General features: G+C 40.5%; 1 protein-coding gene across 1 annotated transcript in view; it reads left to right on the plus strand.

The window, feature by feature from the left end:
- Positions 1 to 18,144, plus strand: part of LOC101836531 (zinc finger protein 41-like) — a 46,270-nt gene extending 28,126 nt beyond the window's left edge. The window contains exons 5-7 of the mRNA XM_040730359.1: positions 10,000 to 10,146; positions 16,171 to 16,297; positions 18,012 to 18,144. The gene's annotated coding sequence lies outside the window, so the exon portion shown is untranslated. The remainder of the gene's footprint in view (positions 1 to 9,999; positions 10,147 to 16,170; positions 16,298 to 18,011) is intronic.
- Positions 18,145 to 18,393: the final 249 nt, after the last annotated feature.

An 18,393-nucleotide genomic window follows, 5' to 3' on the forward strand; every position in this document is an offset into this window, starting at 1 on the left:
TCGAGATACCACTGCAGCTCCCACCCCACTGGGAGCCAATGCACCCCAGTATACTAGTCTCCTTCTCCACCCACAAGACCAGGACTAGGACAAGGAAGAGAAGAACTACCAGAGTATTGGACTTGCTTGAATCCACTGAGAGGGAACCCTGGTCCCCCTACCCGTCAGGAGAGGAAGAGGCTCTGTCTGCAGCCACTGGAAGAAGGGGTGGGAAGGAGACAATACAAAAACACTCAGCAACAGAAAAACAAAGATAACACCTTTAGAATCCAAAGACTACACCAACAAGACTCAAACATTCCAATGCAAATGAAGCAGAAGAGAATGACCTTAAAAACAACTTCATTAAAATGATAGAGGCCCTCAAAGAGGATACGGGAAAATCCCTTTAAAAGACAGAAGAAAAAGCAACCTAAAAAATGAAAGAAATGGAAGAAAAACAAACCAAAAATCCAAAAAATGCAAGAAGGAGAAAAAGACAAATCAAAGCTTGCAAGAAACAATTCAAACAGTGCAAGGGTTGAAAGCTGAAATGGAGACAATAAAAAAACACAGTCTTTAAGAATGCTGGAAATAGGCCGGGCATTGGTGGCGCACGCCTTTAATCCCAGCACTTGGGAGGCAGAGACAGGCGGATCTTTGTGAGTTCGAGGCCAGCCTGGTCTACAAGAGCTAGTTCCAGGACAGCCTCCAAAGCCACAGAGAAACCCTGTCTCGAAAAACCAAGAAAAAACAACAACAACAAAAAAAAACAAGAATGCTGGAAATAGAAAAGCTGGGCAAAAGGTCAGGTACTATGGATGCAAGCATGACCAACAGAATACAAGAGATGGAAGAGAGAATCTCAGGTATTGAAGATACACTAGGAGAAATAGATTCATAGATCAAAGAAAATCTTAAGTCCAACAAATCCCTAACACAAAATATCCAGGAAATATAGGACACTGTGTAAACACCAGACCTAAGCATAATAGGTATAGAAGAAGGTGAAGAAAACCACCTCAAAGGGCCAGAAAACATATTCAACAAAATCAAAGAAGAAAACTTTCCCAATCTAAAGAAAGACATGCCAATGAAGGTACAAGAAGCTTACAGAACACCAAATAGAGTGGACCACAAAAAAAGTCCCCTCCCCACATAATAATCAAGATCCCAAATATACAGAATAAAGAAAGAATATTAAGAGCAGCTAAGAAAAAAGGCCAATTAACATATAAAGGCAAACCTATCAGAATTACACCTGACTTCTCCATGGAAACTCTGAAAGTCTAAAGGTCCTGGATAGATATTCTACCAACACTAAGAGACCATGGATGCCTGCCCAGACTACTATACCCAGCAAAGTTTTCAATCACTATAGATGGAGAAAAAAAGGTATTCCGTGACAAAACTAGATTTGAACAACTCATATCCACTAACCCAGCCCTATAGAAAGTTCTAGAGGAAAAATTCCAACCCAAGAATGTTAACTACAACCAGAAAAACATAGGCAATAGATAATTCCACTTTACCAACAGCCAAAAAAAAAGGGTGGAAATTCACATACAATTCCACCAACAACAACCATTCCAAAACAAACAAGAATGAGCAATCAATGGTCATGAATATCCATTAATATTAATGGTCTTAACTCACCCATAAAATGACACAGGCTAGCAGAATGGATTCAAAGACAGAATCCATCCTGCTACATACAAGAAACACACCTCAGCTTCAAAAACAAACATTACCTCAGAGTTATGAGTTGAGAAAAGATTTTCCAATAAAATTGACCCAAGAAACAAGCAGGGGTAGCAATCCTAATATCTAACAAATTAGACTTTAAATCAAAAGAGATGACGGAGATCATTACATACTCATCACAGGAGAAATCCACCAAGATGAAGTCTCAATTCTGAACGACCATGCCCCAAATACAAAGGCATCCATGTTCGTAAAAGAAACATTACTAAAACTCAAATCACATATAAATCCTCACACACTTATAGTGGGAGACTTAAACACCCCACTCTCACCACTAGACAGGACTATCAGACAGAAACTTAACAATAAAACAAAGGGCAGGGCTTTGGTGACACACGCCTTTAATCCCAGCACTCGGGAGGCAGAGTCAGGCGGATCTCTGTGAGTAAAGGTAAGAAGAATAGTGTCTGGAATTCAGGAGATCCTTTAGGGCATCTCTTGGTGCAACTGTGTCCTGAGATCAAAATTAATGGGAACCTACAACAATCCATTCCAGGAAGGATGACAAAGGGCACAGACCAATCAGGAAAGAAGGCTTGAGTCAAATCTCCAAGAAAAGACCCAAGACCTGCTGAAGTACTTGCAGAGGGTGGAAGAAATATGGAATGGGTAGCAGAGGAAGGTAGTTCTAAATACCATCTAAGGCTACATGACCAGTTTCAGAATCTAGAATTATAACTGACATGAGTGTTTCTGTTGTATTTTGTGAATAATGTATTTGTACAGATATTTGTATATGTTAGTATTCAGGCATCTGTACTGGCCTGCCCTTGGGGTTCTGACAGGATATGACCTCAGCTGCAGTCACTAAGATCGTCACCTGTGCACATTCACTACATTCCCTTTTAAAAGGTTCCTGTCCAACTCCCATCTCTGTATTTCTCTCCCTCCCCCTCTGTCGGTCTGTTCCTCTCTCCCCCTCTCTCTCTTTCTTTCTCTCTGATTCTCTGTCTCTCTGTCTCCCCTCTCTCTTTCTCTGCCTCTCTCTTCTCTTCTGTGATTCCTGTCCTCAGTGGCCACTCTCCCCTCTCGGCTCTCCCCTTCCCCCTTTTCCCATTCACTTTACCTCAATAAAAGTTGGAAGGCATATTTCTCTCATATGATACATTCTTGAATTGCAACAGTATTTTCTTTTAATTTCCTCATCATATGTGGTAACATCAATTAAGTGAATATCAATTGTTATCAGAAGTAAGTTTGAGACACTAGAAAGATGTCTCCCAAGGGACATTGTCATTATTCTAAACTATATATGCATTTGTGATTGTATTGGATAGTTATGTTTAGGCACAGTTATGACCTGGTTACTGTTTTTCATTTGGAAATTAACCATGACAATAGTTGATATGATTGTGTGTCAAGTTGATAAGTGATGGATTGTGATGGCTACTTTTGTGTTTTGACTTGACATTATTTGGAATGAACTATGATTTCAAAATGAAGGGAAGACTTCTGATCTGAACCTTTTAGCAAAATGATAACATGCCTTTGATTCAGATCCTGAGGCCAGATGACACATGCCTTATGCCTGTAAGGCACACCTTTAATCTAAGTCATACTTTATGCTGGAAGAACAACATGAGAAGGAAGGTGGCATGTTGATTCTTTGTCTGTTTTCTCTCCTCTTGCCAGCACACCCATTTCTTCACAGGCATCAAAGCCTACTTCTTTGGGATTCCATCACATAAAAATTTTAAAACAGCATCTGAGAACCCAAGTTGTGGGATGAGCAACTCTAGATTTTTGAGCTTTCCATTCACTGCTAGCCATTGTTGGACTGCAGCCTATAGGGCATTCCAATAAATCCCCATATACACATATGTAGATAGATAGAATATAGATGATAGATGATATAGATAAATACATGATAGATATAGATAGATTGACTGATGGCAGATATAGATAGATGATAGAGATAGATATAGATGATAGATAGGTAGATAGATAGAGGAACTTAGATGAGATAGATGATATAGACAGATAGATACATAGATAGAGTTGATAGAGATAGATGATAGATGTAAAATAGAGGTAGATGATAGATAGATATAGATAGATAGACAGACAGATAGATATCTAGATAGATAGATAGATAGACTGTTGATAGAGATGATAGATGTAAAATAGAGGTAGATGATAGACAGACAGATAGATACATAGATAGATAGATAGATAGATAGATAGATAGACAGACAGACAGAGTTGATAGAGAGAGATGATAGATGTAAAATAGAGATAGATAGATATAAAATAGAGATAGATGATAGATAGCTATAGAGAGATAGGCAGACAGACAGATAGATATCTAGATAGATAGACAGAGTTGATAGAGAGAGATGATAGATGTAAAATAGAGATAGATGATAGATATAAAATAGAGATAGATGATAGATAGATATAGATAGATAGACAGACAGACAGACAGATAGATACCTAGATAGATAGATAGATAGATAAGATGTAAAAATAGAGGTAGATGATAGATAGATATTGATAGATAGACAGACAGATAGATAGATAGATACTTAATAGATGGAGAAAGAGATTATATTCTTAAATTCTGTGACTCTAGAGAATCCTCAGTAATACAGGGGGGTTTCCAGTCAATTAAATATCTGTGCATTTAGGTCATAATTTGGGATTTATACTCTAACTACACATCAGAAAACCTTTAGCAAGTAGTTTTTACCACAATAATTAAATTTGCAGAAAATATCATTTCCTACTGTATAAAGAAAAAGAATGTGGCAGACAGTTAAGCATAGGGTTGTGTGTTATTTCTGATGAAAAGTTTCTAAAATAACCATAGCCATTAGGTACATGGCTAAATTTGGTTTATTTGTTTTGTCAGACTGATAGATAATTGTTACATACTGGAAAACTACTTGTTCATTAATTTAACCTTATAGCCATTCATTTTTAAAACTTATTAAAGTTCAAAAATAAGTAAATTGATGCTTAAAATAGAAACACCATCATCAAAGCTCCAATCACCAAGGAAGGAGAAGGTAAACTCTGTCTCCAGATCTGACACCACCCTTCACAATTATACTTAAAGGACTGAATGATGGAGCTTGAGACATGGTATAACAGTTAAGAACACTGGCTGGCTGCTCTTACAGAGGACATAGATTCAATTCTCAGCACCCACATGGTGGCTCACAATTGTCTGTAGTTACAGTTCTAGGGGACCTTACACCCTCACACAGACATACATGTATGAAAAATACGAATGCACATAAAAGCAAAATAAATTGAAAGTACTGAATGAAATTTGGCATTACCTTCTAACGAGAAATATGTTATGCCAGTAGCATCCTGAATTGATAGATTTCACAGAGTTATGTTTGTAAATGACCACTCCTTGGCTACGTAGTTTTGATTTTTGTTTTTGTTGTTGTTTTTTAATGAAAATGACAAATGTCTGATCCTGACAGCACTGGTATAATTCAGAGAAGATGATGGGCAATAAAGAAACACCACATAGGTTTTATTTTCTTAATAGCAAAAGTAAGTCACTACACCCCCATGGAGGGCCTCACCCTCCCTGGGGAAATGAGAGGATATTGGGGTGGGGGTTTGGTGGGAGGGCATGACAGGAGGGGAGAGAAATGGAGAAGGACCTGGAATTGACATGTGAAGCAACCTTGTTTCTAATTTAAATTTAATTTAAATATGTGTGTGTGTGTGTGTGTGTGTGTGTGTGTGTGTGTGTGTGTGTGTGTGTGTGTGTGTGTGTAAGTCACTGGGCAAGGAAGTGCCCTTGTCTCAACTGCTGACAGTATGCTGTCCAAAATGTGTAAGAAGGACACAAAAGAGACTGACAGCCAACCTTCTAAGAAAAGGTGTGAGTCCTGCAAAAATCCTGCTTCACAAAAAAAGTTTGTCAGAAATATTAGGCCAGTAGACCAAAGATGGATGACCCGATGTTACAGAGGACCCTTGGGTGACTGTCCAGGCAGCCAGCAGTTTCTGTCATTTCTAATATTTTTTGGAAGTCACTTGCTTACAACTCCTGCTTACTCAGGTAGTATTATTTCCTTCTTGTGTTTCTGAGGGAGTTGAAGACTTTATAGCCATAGTTATTGTTTTTCTTGGTATCAGATTCAGAAAAGAAATTCACTTAAGAAATGTAAAGTTATACATTGAGAGACAAAAAAAGATAGCTTTGATAATACAAGTAAGAACAGAAAGTAAATTAGGTACAATCTTTTGGTCTCAGCATATAGGAGAGATGCTGGGTTTTTTTTGTTGTTTTGTTTTGTTTTTTTGGGTTTTTTTGGTCAAATGCCGATGGACTAGACATTGTTGATGCATTTATTGCCTGCATATATTGTGTAAAGCTATTGTAATTATTGTATAGTTTTTCTTGTATTAGCTGTAACCTTTTAATTTTAGACAACAAAGGAAAAATGTGCTAATATTTATTTGTGCTCCTTGAATGCCTGTATTCAGGGAGTTTTTTGGTTGTTGGTCCAGGCCCTAACACAGACCAAATCCTTTCTATAAACAGCTGAAAATGAAGCATAAGCAAGTCACATTGGACATGCAGAGTTTGAGAATGAGAGTACCCAATATTCAGAAAAGCTCAATGAACATGCCAAGAAGACAGGCTTCCACTGGCAAGTGCCTGTCTTGTCAGGGACCACAAATATTGTGGAATGTTCATCTCTGCCTTTCTTTGTCACTGGATTGGAGAGTCCACAGCTCTGGTTCCAGACTTTCTGCTTCTTAGTGAGAAGCTCTTGGATTTGTACCTCTTGAACTCCATTTTTCCAAGTGTTCAAGAGACTGCTAGCTCCCTCCAAGACTATATGGTCATACTCGGTAGCCTCTAGATGAGTGGTTTTCCATGTTCCTAATTCTGTGACCCTTCCATACAGTTCCTCTTGTTTTGGTGAACCCTGAGATAAGAATGTGTGTAAGTAGTTCTGCTTTTACACTGTGATCATGTTCAGAAGTGGATTTGCTGACCGACTATTCTACAGAATAGGGAGAACTCCATAGGAACATTTATGGACTCCCTAAGTAAAATCCCCATGCTTTCCTTGTTTAAGAAAAGTATTGCTTTGGAAATTATACCCATGGTCTCCTTATCACTTGAGGTAAGATATCTTATTTTTTTCTGTCTTGGTTGTTGTGATGGCTATTCTAGGTAGCCAAACTGACTCCATCTGCAATTACTAAAACCCGGTAATCTGGATTTTTTGTTGTTGTTGTTGTTGTTGTTTGTTTGTTTAATGTTTGTTTTGGGGGCTTTTCAAGACAGGATTTCTCAATAGACATGAAACCAGTCCTGAAACTTGCATTGTAGATTAGGCTGGCCTTGAATGCAAAGAGATCCATCTGCCTCTGCCTCTTAAGTGCTGGGATTAAGGGTGCACTCTACCACCTCCAAGAAGGCATTTTTTTTTTTTTTTTTGGTTTTTTGAGACAGGGTTTCTCTGTGGCTCTGGAGGCTGTCCTGGAACTCACTTTGTAGACCAGGCTGGCCTCAAACTCACAGTGCTGGGATTAAAGGCGTGTGCCACCAATGCCTGGCTAAGAAGGCATTTTCTTATTAAAGGTTTTAAAATGGAAGCACGTATCTTTAATTTAGATCTTTGGAGGTGATAAAATTCACCCTTACCAGCTTGGTGTTGGTGTAGATGTTTAATCACAGTCCTCAGGGGCAGAAGCAGTTGGAGTTCCTAAATTTGATGCCTGCCTGGTGTACAGAATGTGATGCAGGGCTACACAGATAAACACTGTGTCCAATAAAACAAAAATTAAAAAAATCATGACAAAAATCCATCTGTTATCTGGGTCATACATTTTCATGGCAGTGTACAGTATAAGGGATATTGAAGAAGGAGAGCTCTCTCTCTCTCTCTTTGCCTGTTTACCCTAGCTCTGGATACTGAGTTTATTTCCTTAATGGCTTTAGAGCCCACTTGTTTGAAACACTCCTGTATACTGAAGAGCAGCTGAGACATCCAAACTCATAAACCAAACAACTACTGGATTCTTCAACTTTCCATTGGTAGGCAGCCATTGTTGGACTAGCAGGGCCAGAGCCTGTGAGACATTCTAATAAATCCACATTCTACAAACATGGAGAGATTCATTCTATCAGTCCAGTTCAAGTGGAGAATATTGGATGATATAAGTATTTTTATACCTGTCCACTGAGGAAAATGTGCTGGCTCACTATAATACTCTTGAAGGCATTCTTCCTAGCTCCATTCTCTCTAAGTATTCAACTCACCGTAAAGACTACACTTTTTATTATTATTCATTTCTGAAGAATTTGACAAGATTTTCAGGAATTAAACTAACAGTGCAATGGAGCTATCACCCAGTCTTCTGGCAGGGGAAAGATATATTGTCTTGTTTCTGATACAGTACCTGCATTTCTCTCATGGTTGTCTGTCTGAAGTGCCGGTGACTATCAGGTAAAAGTAGACTTAGTTTTCCTGAACTTAGCAAGAAGCCCCAGAACAAAGATCTTCTTTTGTATCCTAAAAATCTCTCTTTATTTTTTAATACCTTGAGTGCCCTTCCATATGTTAAATAAGAGAATCATTCAAGTTTACATAGGGTAATTCTCTGTGCAAGCTAGGCACATGGTATGGGGGAGGAGGAAGAGGATGTACCTGTGGACTGCAGGAAGAGAGCTGGGTCATCTACTGGAGACAGGGGTAAGTGATATTGAAATTAGTGTCTCTACAGATCTCCAAAATGTCTGAGTCTGGAGTAGAAGCTGGGGCCAGGGACTCTTGTGCTGTATCTTTAAGGACTCTCTAACCACTAAGGAATTGCTCTTGTCACTCAAGCCTCACTAGCAAATCAGGGACACCAGGTCAACCCGCCAGTGACAGGTCTTCCTGGTCACTTCCTGGAGCCATGTTGCAGGCCTGGTTTTACAGCAGAACAGGCATCAGTGGATTGATTGCTGCACTGTGAGCACTACTCTAGAGGATTGTGATGGAGCATAGATAAACATAGAATCCACAGCATGATGAGTGAGGGGATGTTATCCCGAGATGGAGAGGATGGGATGACGAGGCTGGCTGGGGGTGAATGTAATGGTCTGGAACCAGGGCGTTGGTGCAGGGGTTGCTTCAGATCCTGAGAACACAACTCTTCCCACCACATGGAGCTGGACTCTCTAAGTAAAATCCCCATGCTTTAGCTCTTTAAGAAAAGATTGCTTTGGAAATAACAACCAACACCTGTGGTAAGAAATCTTTCTCATGTTTTCCTGTGTTGGTTGTCTGATGGCTACCTCTGGAATTACCTAAAACTTAGTGAGCTGGGGGATTTTTTGTTTGTTTGTTTGCTCACATGTTTGTGGCTTGTTTATTTGGGGGATTTTTCGAGGCATCGTTTCTCAGTAGATATGGAGCCAGTCCTGAAAATCATTTTATAGACCAGGCTGGCCTTGAACTGCCTGGTCTTTCAAGGGCATCTGCCTCTGCCTTTCAAGGGCTGGGATTAAGGGCATGGGCCAACACTGCCCTGCAGGGATTTTCTTACTAAACTTTTAAAATGGAGATACATATCTTTAATCTACATCTTTGGAGGTCATGAAACTCAACCTTTAGCAGCTTGGTGATAGTGCACACCTTTAATCACAGCCCTCAGGAGGCAGAAGCAGTTGGATTTCCTAAGTTTGAGGACCTGCTGGCCTACAGAAAGTGGTGCAGGGCTACACACAAAAATAAAAAATAAATCGTGAGAAAAAAATCCATCTATAATCTGGGTCACGCCTTTTGGTGTCAGTGTACATATATAAGGGTTATTGAAGAAGGAGAATTCTGTCTGTTTGGATGATTACCCTAGCTATGACTGCTGAGTTTATTCCTTTACTAGCCTACTAGCCTACTTATTTGAAATACTCATGTATACTGAAGATCGACAATATTTCTCTGTGGCTTTGGAGCCGCTCCAAGAACTCACTCTGTAGACCAGGTTGACCCTGAACTCACAGAGATTTGCCTGCCTCTACATCCAGAGTGCTGGGATTAAAAGTGTGTGCCGCCACCACCCATCACAAACACCTTCTTTTGTGTTGTAAAAATCTCTTTATTTAGCCGGGCTTTGGTGGCACAGGCCTTTAATCCCAGCACTCAGAAGGCAGAGGCAGGTGGATCTCTGTGAGTTCGAGGCCAGCCTGGTCTACAATAGCTAGTTCCAGGACAGCCTCCAAAGCCACAGAGAAACCCTGTCTCGAAAAACCAAAAAAAAAAATCTCTTTATTTTTTAATATCATAGGCACCATTCCATCTGTTGAATAAGAGAATCATTCCCATCTGCATTGTGTAATGGTCTGCGCAAGCTAAGCACATAGTGTGGAAGAGGCAGAAGACTATGTACCTGAGAACTGCAGGAAGAGAGATGGGTCATCTACTGGAGACAGGGGTAAGTGGTGTCTCTGCAGATTTCTAAAAGGTACAGGTCTGGAGTAGAAGCCAGGCCCAGGAACTACTGTTCTGTGTCTTTAAGAACACTCTAACCCTTAAGGAAGTGCTCTTGTCACTCAAACCTCACTAGCCTATCAGGGACGCCAGACCAACCTGCCAGTCACAAGTCTTGCAGGACACTTCCTGGAGCCATGCTGCAGGCTTGGTTCTACAGTGGAAACATGTGGGAGTGGATTGATTGCTGCACTGTGAGTGCTACTATGGGGGATTGTGAGGGGAGCATGGATAATCAAGAAAACCACAGCATGGTGAGCTAAGGGACTCTATCCCAAGATGAGGAGGATGGAATGGGGTGGCAGGAAGACAGTACGACAGGCCCCCCTGGAGGCTACTGGGAACCTTTGGGCACATTTTGTATTCTGTGATGTCCTATATGGTCTTAGCTAATCCCCAGATTGTAGTGCTAGCCTATGTATACTTCACTCTGTGGGCTCCATCTGGGAGCTTTGTGTAGAAATATATTTGTAGTTAACACCAATGTGTTTTTTGGTGCAAACATAAGACGACTTGCCAAACTTGGAGAGGCCTAGTTTCTCTAGTGTCTGCACTTCACATTTAACATTCAGGTGTAAAGTCAATTTGGAGTTAATTTTGTGTATAGTGTACATGGCATTCTTTTTCTTTCTTGCATTTATTTACCTTTGGTTTTTTGAGACTGGATTTCTTTGTATCGCTTTGGAGCCTGACCTGGAACATGCTCTATAGAGCAGGCAAGCCTCAAACTCACAGATCTATCTGCCTCTGCCTCCAATATGATGGGATTAAAGGCATGGGCCAGTGAAGACACCCATAAATGGACATGCTCCACTACTAAGCTGTGATGCGGAAGAGTAGAATTGTTGATATAAAGGATTTCTCAATTTTGAGGGAATAGTGAGTCCCACAAAATAGAATTGAGCTGAGGGAGTAATGCCTCTAAAATAACCGAACGATAAGTAGTATGCTACCTAAGTCTACAGGTTAGGATGCTAGGATACACATTTGTTCACCATGATTGGCTAACATTTGGCTCCAAACCATTACAAAGGAGCCAGCCCTGATTTACAACCAGCCACTAGGTTTGTGTCCATATCAAAGAACAGGCCTGTTGTAACTAGCTAGTCAAGGATGTGTTAGAGGGTCACTACCATCCTAAAGGCCTGGTGTAGCATAAAGGTCCAGGTTTTTTTCTTGAGAAAAACATAGTTGTGCAAGCTGGGCAATATGACACCAGGTGACAACTATTTGAAAAATAAAACACTGTTTTGCTAAGGACTTGCCTGATTAATCAAGGCTTTCATTTAGACCCTCAGGCAGGGAGGGGAAAAATTCTTGGGATACCTAATAACAGCCTGGGGCCTAGTTACTGGGAGCTCTCCCTAAGGGCCTGATGCATTGACAATAAAACAGAGAGCCTTGTCTAAAACCAAGAATTTGCTTGGGAGAGCTAGTAATGGTCTGAAACAAAGACTTTATGGGCAGGTTGCTTCAGAGGCAAAGCTATGGTTATCAGTTTCACCAACTTTTGGCTTAGTCATTAATTATCTTGAGATCATTGAGATACCCTATGTTCCCCTTGTGCAGAATTGTTTGATTAGCCTCCTCTCTGTGTTTGCCCCATTGCATGATAGTTCCTACTGACTTCATAGAAGTCTCCCATTTCCACATTGGAAGTAGTATACAAGATGCTATTCTTCTTAAGGAGCTTACGTGGCATGGGGCATATCTCATACAAGACCTTCCCATTTCACCTTTTTTTTTTTCTAAGATAGGGTTTCTCTGTATTGTTTTGGGGGCTGTCCTGGAACTCACTCTGAAGACCAGGCTGGCCTTGAACTCACAGAGATCCGCCTGCTTCTGCCTCCTGAGAGCTTGGATTACAGTCATGCACCACCAACTCCTGGCTCCCATCCCAGTTTTTGTCTTTACTACCTTTTACATTTCCTATTTTCTCATCCCCTGCCACCGTCACCTCAGGATCCAGTCAGTGAAGAAGGTCCTGTTGATTCAGGTCTCTGGTGTACTTAACAATTCTGGGAATATTTTTGCTGTGTAAGTCTCCCATCTGCCCAAGTAACTAGACATGCAGTTTCCTGTCTCTGTTTAAATTGTTCAAATTGTGAACCTGGAGCATGACCCTAAAAGACACTGAAGGTTGACAACATATACAAAATGCAAAATGTGTCTAGGCTGCGCCTTCTTTGAGAATTAGCCAGAGATGTATGCATGTTATTGCTAAGTGTAGTTTTCTTTATTAATCTGCTAAGTGTGTGAAGTGACTGCTCACTGGTAAGGCATATTAATACTAGAACAGCTGCATTTCCATTCACTTAGAAAATTTTTTTCTGAGGCAAGCTCTCTGATGTTGACTCAGGTGGACTTGATTCCAGTCTGTTGCTGCTCTCCAGGACAATGACCTTACTGTCTTCTGCACTACACCTTCAAAATTTTTAAATGAATGGACCACCTCAGATACTTAAAATTGTCCTTTTAGTCATGTAGTCGACTGTCAATACAGTCACAAGGGTAGCCTTGCTTCTGCCTTGAGACAAAATTAGGAGTAATAGTTTACACTGTGGGAGGATTCAGGGTAGGCAACAGCTGCTGGAGTCACCGTTACGAAAAGGGACCTGATAATGGTAGTGGGAATGCTTTTGTAATTTCTCAGCATGTTTTAATTCATGTCATGTGAATAAACACAGACCAGATTGTGTGGGTGTACAGCTTGTGAAGGTTATCTGGACCCAGTGAATACTGAATTTGCAATTAGGTAACTTGCCTGCTGATATGTTCTATCCTGCTTAACACAGTTATGTCAGCTCAGAGTTTAAAGAAGCAGGTCATTGACTGTAACTATGTGTCAGTTGACAGAGCTGAGTAGCCAACATATGCATATGGGCAACATCAATCTATTATTAATGACTGTAGTAATATTTTGTTGATAATCTGACCAATAAAGCTTGCCTGAAGATAAGAGTGCAGAGATAAGTCACTAGTTTGCTGAGACACTAGTTAGCCACACAACTAAGCCACTACTTAGCCATAGAGGCAGGAGAGCAAGTACTTAAGGTTATCCTTGACCAAGGAGTGGTGGGGTACAGCTTTAATCCCAGCACTTAGGAGACAGAGCCACTCTGGCACTCTAGTGGGGAGAGAGAGAAAGAGAGGGGTGAGAGGGAGGAAGAGTGAGGGGAAGAAGGATGGAGAGAGAGACAGACAGATATCGAGAGAGAGAAACAGAGAGAAAGAATGAGTCTGAGAGAAATTGCTGACACAAAGGTTATCCCAACACTTGGGATCGCACGCCTTTTATCACAGCTCTGGAGAGTTGGAGATAGGATTGATATGGCTGGGTAGAGAGAGGAATATAGGGTGTGGAGGACACAGGAGGGCATGCAGTGAGAGGATTCAGTCTGAGCTTTCAGCCAGAGGTTTCCTAGAGACAGCAGTCAGTCTGAGGAGCCAGTGTGAGGACAGGATCACCCCTTTGGTCAAGTATATTACTGTTTTTTTTTTTTTACCTGTACTTGTTTCTGTTCTCCAATGTTTCTAGTTTTTTATTAGTTTCATACCTTTTCTCTCAAGTGATGTCGATTATTGATTTCTGTGTAGAGCAAAGCCTCCTGTAGCTCAGGCTTGCCTCATGCTGTGTCATTGAAAATTGCTTTGAACACTTAATCCTGCTTCTCCTGGCCAGTGCTGGGAAGGCAATCCTGCACCTCCTTCAAGCCTGATCTTTGGCTCATCAATGAGAGGGACACAGAGACCAATTAATGAGTGAACCCTAAGCTCTCTGATTTTTAGTGGGGACTTAAAAATGAAGAGGGACCTGTGCAAGTATTGAGTTCATTGACCAACTTTGAAACTGGTGGCATCACAGTGCAGAAAGGCAGAGAGGCAGGATGGAGGTTGAGCTTTCCTCCTTCAAAAGTAGTTGACATTAGCAATGTGGAATTGGGTAATCAATTCCTGATGATCCATAATTTTCCTGATTGGTCATTTCTTAGGGTCCCCCAATGAGGATAATCAAGAATCTGGATAAAGGACAGACATTATTGTGAAAAAAATTGCTGTAGTTAGAGTAGTTCAACCAAAATAGACCTGGGTGAACTGGTGTGGCCTGCCTAACAGTACTGTTATTGTCCTGGGTTTAGATATACAGTCTGAGAGGAATGATTTGAGAAATTCTTAACCTGCTCTAATGGAAATCCCTTCACTCTGAAGCACATGGCCATAATTGTCTTTGCAACATTTTGTTTTGTTTTGGTTTGATTTTTTGAGGCAGGATTTCTCTGTATTGCTTTGGAGGCTGTCCTGGAACTTGCTCCTTAGACCAGGTTGGCCTCGAACTCACTGAGATCTGCTTACTTCTGCCTCCAGGTCTTTTCAACTTTTTTTTTTTTTTTCGAGACAGGGTTTCTCTGTGGCTTTGGAGGCTGTCCTGGAACTCGCTGTGTAGACCAGGCTGGTCTTGAACTCACAGAGATCCACCTGCCTCTGCCTCCCGAGTGCTGGGATTAAAGGCGTGAGCCACCAATGCCCGGTAGCGTTCTTTTCAACTTTTTAAAATGAATTTTTTAGACCATAGTTACATCATACCCACCTTCTCTTTCCTGTCCCCAAGCCCTACCATGACTCCTCATAGTTTTCTAATTCAAGGTGTGCTTTTCTTAAACAACAGTTACACAGTACCAAGTTAGTTTTTGAATGTGACATACATTTGACTGCAGTATATCCCAGCTATGAGGTCAAGTGGTGGTGCTGCATACCGAGAGTATACTGGAATATGTACACACATATCCCTGTGCTTTGCAAGAGGAGCAGGATGTGTTCTAGGAGACTGAAAAAAAATGTCTACTAAAATACAAACTTTCTTGACTAGGCCCCTGTCTGCTGAGCTAGAAGGACTATGCTATCTGGGTCATTTGATCTCTGAACACCTGGTTGAGGGATGCTACTATTCTAGGCCAAGCTGGGCGGCCCTAGCCAATGAGGGTTTCTAGGAAGGCTTAGCAATCAGGAGTACTGGTGGCAGGTAGCTTGCAGTTTCTTTCCAGGATCCTCTTGTCCTTCTTTTGGAAGTCAACAAAGTCTGGCATACCAAGCTGAGGAAGAACCAAGCCACTCCATCCTGTATCAAGACTGAGAAATGTATCCCACCATAGGGAGTGAACTCCAAAAATTCCATTCATGGACCTGGGATGGGTCCTGGTTTCACTGCCAGTGGTCCCCCAACAGATCAAGTTACATAAGTGTCACCCGCATTCAGAGGGGCTAGTTTGGTGCCATGAAGGTCCCCCAGCTGCCAGTCCATAGTCTGCAAGCTTCCACTACTGACAGTAGTATAAAGTGTCATTTTGTAGGAGTAGGTTTTTTCCTTGTTAGAGGAAGCATATCACAGTAGGGTCAGGCATTGAAGGTTCTTATACTAGTGATGTTGCCCAGTGTGTCAGTCAGAGTGGTACGAATCTAACCTTCAACACCACTTCTGCCTGCACTCTGGCATGCCCCCTGTCATGAGGATGACTAACTGAACGTCCAAAATCTTAAGTGAGACACCTCAATTAAATATTTTCTTTGTAAGAGTTGCTATGGTTCATGGTGGTTCTTCAAAGCAATAAAAACATAACAAAGATGGAATTTGGTACCACGGACTGGGGTATTGCTGTGATAGGCTGGCCCTATCATACAATTTCTCTGATGTGTTCTCAGTAGTGTTGATCTACAAGCTTGCCTATCCCTTTATGCGTCTTCATTGAGATTTCTTTCTCAAGGCTTTATGCTGTGTAAAAGGCCAAGAAATAGTGCGTGTGAACCTCATGCTCAATTTCTTTTTAAAGTGGCTGATTGAATTCTTCCTAAAGTCTATGCCATGAAATAAGTGTGGGAAGCACCAGAATTATATGAATACACTGTCAAAGAAGTATACATATACAATGTGATTATCACACTTCCTGTATTACAAATGTGTGGGTTATTTTAGAGCACACTGACCTATGATGATGTGCACATCAACTTCACTCAGGAAGAGTGGTCTTTGCTGAATCCTTCCCAGAAGAGGCTCTACAAAGATGTGATGCTGGAGACCTACAGGAACCTCACTGCTATAGGTAAGACTGAAGTTTCCTCATGATTTAAGAGAAGGGGACAACTTCTTCTTGGTTATTGATATTCTTCTGTAATGTATGTTGAGAAAATGAAAACTTAGGTGTATAAGGCACAGTTCTAAGATTCACTGAGGATATCAACTTAAATTTTGTACAACTTCCATTCCTATATCATATAGTTTCTGGTATTGTATTTTAGGCTACAGTTGGGAATACTATAATACTGAAGAACATTGTCAAAGTTCTGGAAGACATAGAAGGTAATTTTCATATGCAAGTTTATACAAATTTGTCCCTGAGGAAATGTTAATGTATCCTGTAAGGTTTAAAGGAAAGCAATAGTATAAATAAGCAGCCTACAGTATGTTAATGACTCTTAAGATCATATTTCTCAGTGTCAGGTAGCTACTCTGTGTTTGCAAAGCATTCCTGTGAAAAACAATACAAGGAAACAATGCCTTAACAGATACCACCATTTGCAATAGGGCCCTATGAGAGATATGCTTTAGAATGCCAATCCATTTGGCTTCATACTACTCAAATGTTTTAAATGGTATAAACATTGAATAGGTGATAAGTGTATGTCCAAGACCATCTAATAAAAAAGAGTCTGTTTACTACAGACTTGACTAGCTGACATTACTCATATATTTGTGACATTGCTAAGTATATGGAAAGGGTCAGTTAATGAGAGTCAAGAAAATTTTTCTGGAGAAACTTTAATCCCTACACCACATGACTATGAGGCAAAGAAAGTCAAACTTTTGAATGCAATGTGGAAGCCTTTCATTTGTTATTCTTCCCTTTATAAGAATATCCTGTAGATCCAAGAGATGGTGGTGCATGCCTTTAATCCCAGAGGCAGGTGTATTTCTGTCAGCTTGGGGCCAGCCTGCTCTTTAGAGTGATCACAAGGGCAGGCTTCAAAGCTACCAAGAGAAGCCCTGTCTCAAAAACCAAAGAAAATAAAAAGAATATCATGTTATTCTAAATATAAGCCATGTGAGCATAGAAAGAAGCAATGTCTCCTGTCTCTCTGCCTCTCTCTCTCTCTCTCTCTCTCTCTCTCTCTCTCTCTCTCTCTCTCTCTCTCTCTCTCTCTGTCTCTCTCTCTCTGTCTCTCTCTCCCAGGACAATTACAAAATATGAGAGATATTTAGTAGTCCCCACTGTGAGTAGATTTGTTGAATATGATACAGGTTTACAATTTGGTGTTCCAACTTCATTGGAAAAACATCAACCAACTCACACTGCAGTAAACCCTTATGAGTATTGCAATGTATGAATGTTTCCGTTTGTCCTGTACATTCTGCCAATGTAATGTAACTCACACTTTTGGAAAAACTTACGGATACAATTAGTATAACAAAGCTCTGAGTTCCTCCAGTTCATTTCAAATGTGAGAAAAATCTCATATAATAAAGATGATGTAAATGGGGACCATGAAATAAAGGCTCTTACTATCGCAGGTATCTTCAAAGCCATAAAATAATCCCTCATGAGTGGAAGCATCATGAATGTAAAACTTGATATCTCATTCCTCTTTACAATTAAGACAAATTATAAAATTAATTCATACAGATACTAATTTTCATCAGCATAATGCATGTGGTACAGGTTTTACATGTGCCAGTTATCTTTGCAGGAATGAAAGAAGCCATACAGTAGAGAAACCATGTGAATATACTCAATTTGTTAAAACCTTTGTGTGTTACAGGCAACTTCAAAGGCTTGAAAAAATTCATACTAAAGAGAAACTGTATGCAAGTATTCAATATGGTGAAATCTTTGCATGTCACAGTTGTCTTCATCTCCATAGAAGAACACATACTGGAGTGAAAAGCCATGAATGTAGTGGATGTGGTAAAGCTTTATCAAGTAATGGTCAGCTTCAAGGACATAAAAGAACACATACAGGAGGGAGAGCCTACAAATGTAATCACTGTGGTAAAGCCTTTTCACATCACGGTAATTTCCGAGCACATGAGAGAACACATACTGGAGAGAAACCCTATGAATGTAATCAGTGTGGCAAAGCATATTCACAAAAATCTAAACTCAAAATACATAAAAGAACACATACTGGAGAGAAACCCTAT

This window comes from Mesocricetus auratus, unplaced genomic scaffold (assembly GCF_017639785.1).
Source record: "Mesocricetus auratus isolate SY011 unplaced genomic scaffold, BCM_Maur_2.0 Super-Scaffold_100023, whole genome shotgun sequence".
Lineage (NCBI taxonomy): Eukaryota > Metazoa > Chordata > Mammalia > Rodentia > Cricetidae > Mesocricetus > Mesocricetus auratus.